The sequence below is a fragment of the Papaver somniferum genome, unplaced genomic scaffold, assembly GCF_003573695.1.
Source record: "Papaver somniferum cultivar HN1 unplaced genomic scaffold, ASM357369v1 unplaced-scaffold_3, whole genome shotgun sequence".
In the NCBI taxonomy this organism is placed as follows: domain Eukaryota; kingdom Viridiplantae; phylum Streptophyta; class Magnoliopsida; order Ranunculales; family Papaveraceae; genus Papaver; species Papaver somniferum.
In genome coordinates, this window is record NW_020641039.1 from 886,674 (window position 1) to 899,082 (window position 12,409).

The 12,409-nt window shown below is 36.9% G+C and overlaps 1 pseudogene; it reads left to right on the forward strand.

Annotated features, from left to right (window-relative positions):
* The first annotated feature begins 7,641 nt into the window (after positions 1–7,641).
* On the forward strand, positions 7,642–11,704 carry LOC113341610 (annotated as a pseudogene).
* Positions 11,705–12,409: the final 705 nt, after the last annotated feature.

The following is a 12,409-nucleotide window of genomic DNA, read 5'->3' on the forward strand; positions in this document are numbered from 1 at the left end:
CTGTACATTCCTTCTTCTTTTATTATTACCTCCTTTCAATCAAAAAAAAAAAAATAGATCAAACAAACTTATGTCGTCGATCTTCACGATGATGCAGTTATCCTTGTCCCAGTGGTCGTTGACGGTGGTGGATTTCGAGAGAACCAGAGAAAAGGGAAGAGAAACAGGGGAGAAATGAAACGCAAGGTTTGTTCACAAACTTTTTATGATGCTAAGGGTAGATTAGGAAATTCGTATATGAGAATAATCCTTAACCGTTGATTGAAAATATTTGATGTGTGGTTAGATGCTGAGATGGTGGGCCTTAACGGTTTTGTGGATGGTGGGTGTATTTTAACAAAGTGTTGTTTTTTCAAGATTTCCATTTACTTATGTCGGAATATTTCTTCTAGAAGACTATTATTGGGGCGTCACTTCGAATAGAGGGGTTTTACTTTTGATTTAATAATAATTGTCCAAATTACCCTTCAATTAAAATTAAAATAAATACAGAATAAAAACCTAATCTTCACACTTTTTGCCATTTTGACTCCTTCTCTTCTTCTTCTCCTCTTTCCCTTCTTCTTCACAGTAAAATTTTTTGATTTTCATTTCAACTCATTTCATTGTTTTGAGTAATCGGCGATCCGAAAAATTGAACCTCGTAGGATTGAAATTTATATGAAAGATGAGGAAGAAGCAAACTGATTGCAGTGATGCTAATCAACATCTCAATCAACCCCCTGACCAACAACTTCATCCTCAACAAACCACCGATTGAAGCAAATGATTCTTTGGAATTTCGAACTCCTCAAAAACAACCCATGGTGTATGTAAGGTATTAAACGACAAACCCATCTTTTCTTACTCGTTGTTTGGTTAAAATAGGTTAGATTAAATGAAATCGAAGTTAAATCAGGGTTTCAGTTGTGTTCCCGAAAGTGTTACGGCTAGGTTCAACACTGATTTTCAAACCGTAAACTTTGTTTATGAAGAACTTACAGCTAGGTTTAGTTGAATTCAAACAGTAAAATTTTATTTGCATGTATTGTTACGGCTAGGTTCAGAATGAATTTTCCAACCGTAATTGGTTACGGTTTGTTTCACTATAGGATAAGCCTAGCCGTAATTCTTCCTATATCTTTTAAGAAAACTGTTTCTTTGATTACGGCTAGGAAAAAAAAAATCCCAACCGTAATTTATCCTGAACATTAAAAAAAATATTATATATTGGCTTGTGTTTATTAATCCATCGGTACTGATTCTATGAGTTCTATTTCTTGTAATTTGCAGGAATCCTGATAGATTAAAGGCTAAAAAGAAGAGAGGAAATGATTTGATGCCAAAAGAAACTCTTACACCTCGCCATGAAATTCATTGTGGGGTAGATTATAGAGATCTCCACAAGGATGCTAAGAACAAGAAGGATATGATTCAAGGAAGTAGATCAAGATGTCCTGATGAACTTCAAGAAGAAGATAATGTTTTCCAAGATCTATAAATTGAAGGGGAGCAATTTGAACTACCAGTGATATCGGAAGGTAAACTTGTGATTAGGGATACACCAAATGAACAAGAATATGATGATGAAGAAGAAGAAGAAGAACAATTTGTTATTGAATGAAAAGGGAAACAAGTTTTTGTTTCTTCACCTGAAGCTACACCTAAACCTCAAGCGAATGAGAAGAATACGAGGAAGAAACATTCACCTAAAGGCAAGCATATTCCTAAAGGAAAAGACATGTTGTCGCCTAAGAAGAAGAATGTTTGGGGTGACGCGCCCGATAATCCAAGGTCTTATTTGGTTATCACATTCATGGGCTGCAAAGGTTTATGAAAGCAGGGAAATAATCTCAAAATTTCACTTATTTTTGTTCAACTTAATATATTTTGTTCAACCTGATATAATTTAGAAATTTAACAAAATTTGTTGTTTATACATTATTTGTAGGATCACGAAATTGCGGTAAATAAAACGAAACATTAAAAGGCTGTTCATTGGTCGTTAGGTGAAGAATGTAAAGCGGTTCGTGATCTTGTATTGGATACATGGTTAGGTAGTGAAATTCTATACCATCAACATGAGTTTGATTCTATTGTTGCCAGTGCCTTTAGAGAGCGATATTGGATAGAAACCGATACTTTCTATCTCTCATTCGGCGAGATGACAATAACGCTGGATGATGTGAATAAAATCTTGGACTTAAACATTGAAGGAAAAGCTGTTCCTGAAGGTTTTGACAACAACATGAGTTGGACAGATCTTTATGCCCTTGTGAAAGTCACACTTGGATGGGAGCCAGCTGAGACGGAGAAACAGTTTAACTGGGCTGGTGGAGATAAACCAAATGAAGCAAGAGAAGGTCCAGCTATATCTGTCAAAAAGATATTGTTGAAGAATCTGAAAGATATGTTTGGAGGAACATATAAAGCTGAGGTAGTACGTAAGGAGGTGATAGATGAAACAAGAGCTCGTCGTACAGCCACCACGTACATATTGTATTCTCTTGGTACCATATTATTTCCTGATAACTTGGGGAATCGAGTAAATGCTCACTATCTACAATGGCTAAAAGATCTTCAGGAGACCAAAAAGTATGCTTGGGGCACCGCCACTCTCGCTTATTTACTTGATAGTTTTCGAAAAGCTTTGAAGGCTGGAGCCACTGAAGTTGCTCGGAATGTTGGCCTTTTTCAGGTAATTTGTATAATTTTTGTTTTGTTATATATATATGTCCTTTTATTGTTCCTTCTACAACTTGGTCAGATGATAAAACTGGTCCTACAGGAAAAAAGTTTGTATTCACTAGAACCCAAGTAAAGCACAAAGAAGAGAAGATAGCTTCTTTAAGGTTGAAAATTGATGCTCTCGCCATTGAAGATGTGATATTTGATCCTTACATAGATCTAACGAAAGATAAGTTTGGAGAAGAGATTGATCATCGTTTTTTTTCAAGTTTGGAATCCTACAACAGGCCTTTGTTTCATCCTCATGTGTACGTAATGGCCAATCCACGTCGAGTTCTCCGCCAATATGGTTATGTGCAAGAAGAATTCACTCAGGAATCGTTCAAATTGTGTGTTAATGCTTCTTCCTTAAAAGTGTCAATGTCGTGCTCCACTAAAGCCCAGAGCCAAGTATTGATGTTTGGAACGATCGCAATAATCGACTATACCAAGTCTATATTGAGGAGCTCATTCCTGCTCTAGGCACAAAGGAAGCCGAAGACGATTATTTGAAATGGAATTATCATTTTGGTCATCCTCATGTGATCAATAATGATCCGGAAGCGGCGGTATATATCCAAAGGGCTCAAGAAAAGAAAATGCATGAAGCCGAGAAGAAAGGTGTATTTGATATGGATTGGAAGGTGCTATATTTCAAGACGGTAAGTAAAGTTGTTATTTTTTATGATCCATTTTTAGGTTTCTACTAATATGTTTCGACGCTATATTTGTTTGTACTAATATGTTTGTTTCATTTTGTTATATAAAATAGAAAAATAAATGCATTCACTTGGCACAAACATTGACTCGATGCGTCAAAAAAGGTGAGGCCCTCACAAGTGCACAAGTAAAGGTTTTACAACAACAAATCAAAGACTTGCCTGATCCAAACAAGGATGAAGAGAGGGGCACGAAGAGGAATGGACATTCGTCCAGAGATGTGGGTACTATTCAACGTCAGCCATCACCTAGTAGTTCTTAATCCAAAGAAGAGGATAAGCATGCTCGTTGTCGTGGTCGTGGTAGGGGTCGTGGTTGTGGTCATGATGGTCGTGACGGTCCTCGTACTCGTGGTGGTAATAAAAGAGGTCGTGGTTGTACTTGTAATGAGTAGATATTCATTATTGTATTTTGTATGGTTTGTTATGAACAAGTTTTAAGTTTGGATTATATTTCATTATGGTTTGTTATGAACAAGTTTTAAGAATGATTATTCAAGTTAGAATAAACCAAAGAAAGAAAAATGCATGTGAAGGGCTCTCTTACGATTGGGTTCTCCTGCTAAAATACCAAATCGTAACAAAGAAATAAATTTACGGTTGGGTATTGGGAAGTCTTGACCCAACCGTAAATCTTCCTGTGTACTATTTTTTCCAATGTCTAATGCATATGTATCTTTATTTTTGAGTGAATGCACAAATTTGGTTTAGTATTATCTATAATAAATGAATAAGTCTTAAAATTGGATTTGTGTTGGTAGTTTTAAAGTGAAACACAAAATCAGCGTTGGGTACTCAGGAAGAATAACAGTTAGGTTTTTGGTAGGAAAAACCAAATCGTAAGACTGAAAAAATTATGTTTGAGAGAGTTCAGCAGAGTTACGGCCAGGTTGGTTCCAACCATAAGCCTGACACAATTTGTTTACCAGAGTTACATCCTGGTCCATTAACTCTCCAACCTAGCTGTATCTCTGACAATTCCCATCTCCCTCATCCGTAGCCTTAATATAGTCACGAAAAAAATCGAGAAAAAAAAAGGTAATTTTGATAAATGATATATAAATTCCGGGAATATCGACGCTTCTCATCTCTAGGGGATGGTTTGTAAGTTGTGTTTGGAATACGAACCATCCCCTTCCTTTCACTTGACGGAAATATTCCAACTATCGGACTTTCTCCTATATTTTTTGTTAATTGTTTAACACCGTCTCCACCGCCAAGTTTTTTTGTTGTGCTTTCTTGGGAGGGAACTTCGCAACCGTTTCGTTTAACTTCCCCATCTTTTGTTCCACATTCTTTGGAACCTTTTCTTTTATCTCCCCCATCTTTTGTTCTGCATTGTTTGGAACCTTTTCCTCTAACAACTTCGCTTTTTGCTATTTGTTTGGAACGAAAGACCGAACCTTTTCCTTTAAAATCAACTTTTCTTGTTGAACTTTTTTGAGAGGGAGGCTCAAGATTTTTTTCTTGTACATTTCCATGACTTGGTTCTCATTTTTCTTGTACATTTCGATGACTTGGTTCTCCTTTTCCCATTTGACCTCTTCTTCGTTTGTTTCTACCTTGAACATCCTGCTCAATCTCATCCTTCGCTTCATAGGCTTTTCGCAACAACTCATAACCCGATGGATTTGTTTTATTTGATTCTTCCAACAATTCCTTTGTCGTTTTCCTTACTACACTCCTCTTTTGTTTCATAGAAGGCCTCCCCTTTCTCTTCCTCTTAGGTGGTTCCTTCATATTCTTCCTAGTTTGTGGATATACGAAGTTACTCAAGTTACTCAACCATATTTTTCTTTTCCCCCGTGTTAATGTATCATATTTCGCGGCTAGCGCTTTTCCGATGTCAGTATCGCCAAATGTTCCTCCGAAATCTTGATCAACTTATGGAATGTTAATTGTTTCCAAAAGGGATCAACATCTTGTATCGTAATAACTTTGTCATTGTAATTGGCTATGACATGCGGACATGGGAGGCCCAAACTTGTCATGTTAGTACAAATACACTCTCTTCCGCCAAAGTTACCCAACTCAAAGTGTATCACTTCTTTCATGATCAAATCAATTGCAAGATGCGACACTTTATGAGTAATTCCATGAAGCCAAGGATTGTCTTTCCGTTTAATGTGTCCGCTAGATTGGTTTTGGTCAAAATGCTCCCCAACTCTATCGAGATCACGGAGGAAATAGGTGTGCATGGCTTTAAATGCTGTAACAAATCCACCATCACCACTATGAAGCTTCTTCTTCAACCGGTTGTGAGGCGATTCCACCGTACTTGTAGCTTGGTTGCCGAAATGTCTATATTTGTTCGTGGATGCGGCTATAAACTTCTCTTTGTGCGGATCCAACCAATTGTCCACCAAAGATTTCACCATAATTGGATAACTACTCAAACTAGACAATAACATACGAGATCGTTCTTCATAATCTTCCACGGTGAGAGAATATGCCATGGCTTCCCAATCATTTTGGAAACTAGCCCATCTTAGTTCCGCCAACTCGTCATCCTTCTTAATTTCTCTTTGGCTTCCTTTTGTTGATCAACTGGTAGTTTCTTTATTCTCTCCATTTGACTTTTCTTTGTTGGACAAATGATGGTCTTACATTTAGTTTCAATGTTATTCCATAGGTGGAACGTGCAAAGAAGGTGATGAGCATCCGGGAAATTCCTCGTTATTGCATTCAACAATGCTTGTTCCTTGTGGTGACAATCACCTTTGGAGTATATCCCTCAACGTAGAATAAACTCACTTGTTGTAGTGCCCACCATAACTCTATTCAATCTCATTTTCCATGAAGCAAAATGCGACGCTAAACGGAGAGTTGGTGAAAGTTTGTTCAACAATGTTCAACACCGGCATCTCATACTTGTTGGTCTTGTACGTGCAATCCATTAAAAGTACTTGATTGGAGCACTGCGGCAACTGACTTTTACTTTCGGTACCCTTTGGCACATGACTTTTACTTTCTCCACTCCACTCACAAACCATTTGAAAGTGGCAGTCATTTGTTGATCCATTACAAACTATAACACGCATAATTAACTTGCCACGTTCTCTTGTTCATTCATGTGCTTCTTTCTTCGTTTTCCATGTCTACATGGTCTAAAAACTCAAAGTTAGTAAAAAAAAACATAGTGATATGGTCAAAATGAATAGCAACATATCTTTCCATGAGGGATGTAAAACTTGTTTTCTCTATCATACAAAGATTCACCCACCTCGAATTGGTAACTTGTTTCATTCATTTTGGTTGAGTGAATCAAAATCTAGGGTTTGAAAGAAATCTCCAATATTTTTTTTTCTTCTCTATGGTTTTTCTTCCCACAAAAACTGTCCCAGAATTCATCGAGTATATAACAAAATTCATTAATTTAATTATTATCTAATTAAACTAAATTAAAATTAACTAAATTACAAAATTATTATAGATAAAGGGTATTTTATATTACTTATGAGTGATTCGTATTTGTCTTATTAGATGACGTCCCTCTAATAGAATGTGACGCCCCAATAAAAGCATTTTTTTTTTCTAATGCGTTTTGAGAGCAAGTCTTATAGTGGAATCCAAGCCATTCCAAGTGTGGAAAAATCATGGAGTGTCTAGTCTAATGGCTTCCAAATTGGTGTTTTCCATGAAAAATCCAAGCAGGGTTCCATGGTTTCGTGGAATGGTCTGTGGAATCCATGGCAGCGCTAATTAGATTAGCGTAAAACGCTATTCAAAATAGCGCAATAGAAGACGGAAAACGCCAATCAGAATAGCGCTCAACGCTAATCAAAATAGCACAAAACGTTATTCAGAATAGCGTTTTTTTATCCGTAGATCAAAAACGAGCCATTGAAAATCTAATGACTGAGAAAAAAGCGCTAATCTTAATAGCGTTTTGTGCTATTCCGAATAACGTTTTTTTAGCGGTATTCTGATTAGCGCTCAACGCTATTAAGATTAGCATTTTTGTTGTTCCACCACTACACTTGCACTCACACCCACAATTCCAATGTTGAGGTGGCGTGGAAGATGGAAGATGGAACTCTTCCACCGTAAGACTTGCTCTGCGGCCCACTGTTGGATGTGGTCCCATGATGAGGAGATGCCCACTGTTGAATGTGGTCCCATGATGAGGAGATATATAAAGAGTCGGATGTCATTTATGAATTTGTTTCCTTGATTTCCCAAAGAAGATACCAGAAAATAATCCAACGGATAGAATATAACCTACTTCGCTCGGTTAATCCAACGCTGGATACAAGCCCAGCTTCAGTCTAAACCCTTGTTTCTGTTTTCTCTCTATTTAACTTGGTCTTTCTGCGCCGCCGGCTACAAAATCATTCCCAATCACCAAGCAGAGGCAGATCAGGGTATGTTGAATCCTCCTTTTTCTGACTTTGATTTACGGTTTCCTTTCGTTTCTGCTTTTCATCTTTCAGATTCATGAATTATATGGTTGGCTGGGATTAGATTAGGTTAGATTGTTTCTCTTTTTAGCTAACGACGAAGGTTTGATGCCGTTTTTATTGTTTCTTGTTCTTGATTATTCTGATTGACTCGTTGAGTAAGCCTGTTTGGGAACACAAGCAGGAAAAATTGAATTGAATTAGAAACTGATATATTTGATGTTCTGTAATTATGACTACAAAGTCTCTATTGCTTATGGATTTATGATGTTATTATGTCTTTATGGACATCCATCTACATTTTTTTTTGTTTTTTTCAACTCTTTATCAATTTTGTGATGGCCAATTTATTTTGTACTATTTTTTTTTTTTTTTTTTTTTTGGGTTCACATTATATTGGATTAGATTCATGTTTCTAATGATGTTGTAGGATCTATCTTTATTTTGTGTTTCATTTCAAATTTTTATTCTAGAAACATATGATAGAGTTGATTTACTTAGATTACAGATTTATTTAGAAATCAAAATAACCAAATCCATGCCTTTATTATGATTTTTCCATGTTGTTTAAGCTAGTTGTATCCATTAGTACCAAGAATTTCATTGGATTGGTTTGTTACTTGGTACAACTTTGGAGCAACCTTTCTGTAGGCATCAATAATTTTTTAATATTTGGTTGTTGATACTATTTTGGTTGAGACTCAAGCTAAGTTCACCATATTTAGTCCTAACCTTTTCGTTCTTGTGTTTTTTTTTGTTCAGTTCATCTGTCTTTAAAAATGGCGGTCGTTGAATCAGGGATGTTTAGGATCCAACATACTGTTGGGACTATTTTATGTTGCAAATGTGGAATTCTGATGCCACAGAATGCTGCAAATATGTGTGTCAAATGTTTAAGAGCTGAAGTTGACATCACTGAAGGTCTACAAAAGAATGTTATCATCATGTACTGCCCTGAATGCAACAGTTACTTGCAGCCACCGCGAACTTGGATGAAATGCGAGCTAGAATCCAAAGAGCTCTTAACATTTTGTGTGAAAAGGTTGAAGAATTTGAGTAAGGTTAGGCTTACACATGCCGAGTTTATATGGACAGAACCACATTCAAAGAGGATCAAGGTTAAAATTGGAGTGCAGAAAGAAGTACTTAATGGAGTTGTTTTAGAGCAAGCTTACCTTGTTGAGTATGTTGTACAGGACCACTTGTGTGAATCCTGTTCAAGGATTGCTGCTAATCCTGATCAGTGGATTGCTTCTGTTCAGTTAAGACAACATGTGCCGCACCGTAGAACTTTCTTTTATCTTGAGCAACTCATTCTCAAGCATAATGCTGCTCTTCATGCAATAAAGATTAAGCAGATGGATCATGGTATTGATTTTTTCTTCACCAACCGAAGCCATGGTCTAAAGTTTGTTGATTTCGTCGGTAAAGTTTGTCCAATCAAGAGCCGAAATGATAAACAGCTAGTATCCCATGACGAAAAGAGCTCCACCTACAATTATAAATACACATTTTCTGTTGAAATTTGTCCCACTTGCCGCGAGGATCTGATCTGTCTTCCTCCCAAAACAGCTCTTAGCTTGGGAAATCTGGGTCCACTAGTACTGTGCACGAAAGTAAGTGACAGCATTGCTTTACTTGATCCCCTTACTTTGAGGATGTCGTACATGGTTGCAGACCAGTATTGGAGGATGCCTTTCAAGACTTTGCTATCAAGTCGACAACTCGTGGAATATATAGTTTTGGATGGTGGAACCCATGATATCTGAAGTGAATGTTGGGGGAACAACTTACGCACTAGCAGACGTTCAAGTTGCACGTGTCTCTGATTTTGGCAAAAATGACTTGATCTTTAATATAAGAACCCATCTTGGCCATCTTTTAAACCCCGGCGATTATGCTCTTGGTTATGACCTATATGGAGCTAATATTGACATTACATATAAAGGTCTTGTCATTCCTGATGCAATTTTAATAAAGAAGAGCTATGAAGAGAAGCGACTAAAGAAACGTGGCAAACCTCGTGCTTGGAAGCTGAAGTTCATGAATATGGAAGTGGATAATTCTAATAGAAAACTTGATGAGGAGAAGATGAATACTGAGATTGAAGAATTCTTGAAAATTTTGGAAGAAAACCCAGAGATGGCGCTTAACATATCCTTGCACCACAATGAAGAGTACCAACCATCGGAGATGACTGAGGCAGATGATGATGGACTATTGCCTTTAGATCAGATGCTCGCTGGTCTTAAACTTGGTTGCGAAGAAGAAGATGACAATAATAATGGGCAAGGCATGATCGACTGATTCTCTGTAAGATGGGAGGCTGAGTTTATCCTTTCTCAACTGGTATGTCATTTTTGCCATTTATTTCTTCCTTATGTTTACGCAGAACTTAGCTTCCTACTCTTTCCTCTAAAATTCTCATGAAATTGAATTGAACTCAGCTTACGATTGTTTTCCGAAGTTGCATTTGATGGGCAAGAAGCTCAAAATAGTCACTTTGCATGCCTTTAAGCAAAAGTTTTGGTCTTTCACAGTGCTATATGAGCATAATCAACATAAAGTCATCATAAGTTACGTCGCTTTATGAACATTTTTTTTGCTATAAGTATTGTGAATTTGCATGTGTAAAACAAGTTCTGCCTGGTAGTATTGATGGGATGCATTAAAAGTTAGAGATGTTAAGCACACATGTTATATCTTTACTATTTTAAAATGTAGGCAATAGCTATGTTGTCAAAGGCGTCACCTTGGCGCCAAAGTGGCCCTATTTTTCCATTTGGCGTCTTGCTAAGGAAAAAAGATGCCACTTTTAAATAGTGGATTCCTAGCGGCGCCTTTATGGGCCCAAAAGGTACGTTTAAAAAAAAAAAAAATCTTTCTCAAATCTTTCCCCTAATTGAATGTGATTAATGTTATTAATATATGGAAACATTTGACTGATGGAAAATGAAGAAGAGAGTTTCATATTATTTTCAAACTAAATGGACGTGATTGGTGGAATGGATGTAATTTTGACGTTTTAATTCTTTGATATAAGTATAGTAATAGGCTTTATTGTTTGATGTAAATATAGAAAGAAGATAATTATTCGGCCTTGATCCTCTTCTCTATAATTGTGCCTAGAATAGTTACTCGGATTTTACACCCGCACTGGGCGGCGCCTCACGCCTATGACAACATAGGGCGATAGGCTATTTTCTTAGTGTTTGCACCCTGTCATTGTGTACATTTTTTATTCTGTAGAAGTTGGTATCTGTTTATCTGGCGTATCATACACACTTTAAGATTATTAATAGAGTGAGAGAGTGAGAGAACATGTGTCCTAATTTGTTGGGTAGAAAAATGAGTTTATGTTAGCATGGTGCCTTCTTAATAATATATAACCTTGACTGAAACACTACTAACTACTACCAAGCGTTCTTATTATGTTATCATATATGCTGCAGTGATTTTCTGTGCTTCAAACCTATGAAGTTTGTTGTTAGGTTCTAGAGAAATTTAATTCGCCGAGTATGTTAAATATTCTTTTTGCAGGAGGAACTCTTAAAGGCTGAAACTACTCTATGGATTGATCAGAATACTTGTTGCATTGACTGACACTTGATTGCATTTTGGGAAATTTAGCTGATGATTTCAACTTTGATTTTTGCCTTGGTGGGTATATCCTTCTACCTCTTTTGTATAGAGGATAAACAAGGTGGTTTATGTAGGCAGATGACTCTTCCTGGTAAGAGTAGGGTGCAGAACGTTGAATTTTACCAGTTTTACTTTCTTTTGACTGAAGTGGTGTTTTAGTTTTGGGTACTTTTTAGTTCTGTTTAATTGTTTTACTTCCAATTTGCATGTAGTCAATTTTTTATTTTTATTTTGATACGCTCGCCCGACGTGGAATTAACCGTAGATAACTGGAGAGGTTTCCTTGTCCTTCCTTTACCACGATAACGCCGCACGATTTTTACTCTCTTCATCAATAAGGACATCAAGACCGAGTGTAGATATACGTCAAGCAAATGGGTTATGCTTGGAAAGCTTCTTTGACTCTTGAATTATTCAATATGATTCGATCAAGTGTTCTGAGCAAGAATGTAGACGGATCATTAAGAGACAGTCTAATAATAGAGGGGAGTATGAGATATCTTCACTCTAGCAACAATGGGGTGAGAAGGTCTCTCTGCTTTCCGGCAGGAAAGGACAGATGGGGGGTGGGATACTTTAGCAGCTCAACTGGAAGTTTTAAATGATATTTCAGACCATGGCTGTTCCCCTAGTCGAAAAGAAGTTGGATCAGTAGAGAAAGAAAATGAAGGAGACACATCTCCGGTAACTGAATCTGTCACCGCACTAGGTCAAAAGAGGAACTAATTTGACTTTGTTGACACATCTAGTATGTAACCACCGGGTACAACGGGAGTCTCCCATTTGGAGATGCGGGGCGGGAAAGGTCGAATGCGGCATTACTATTACCAGTCTCATAATTTCTATCAAAATATGAGTTCTCAATAACACTTTAAGAAACAAAATAAATTGTGAATGAATAACGTACAATCTTGTTGTAGTAAGTAAAATATAATCTAAGGG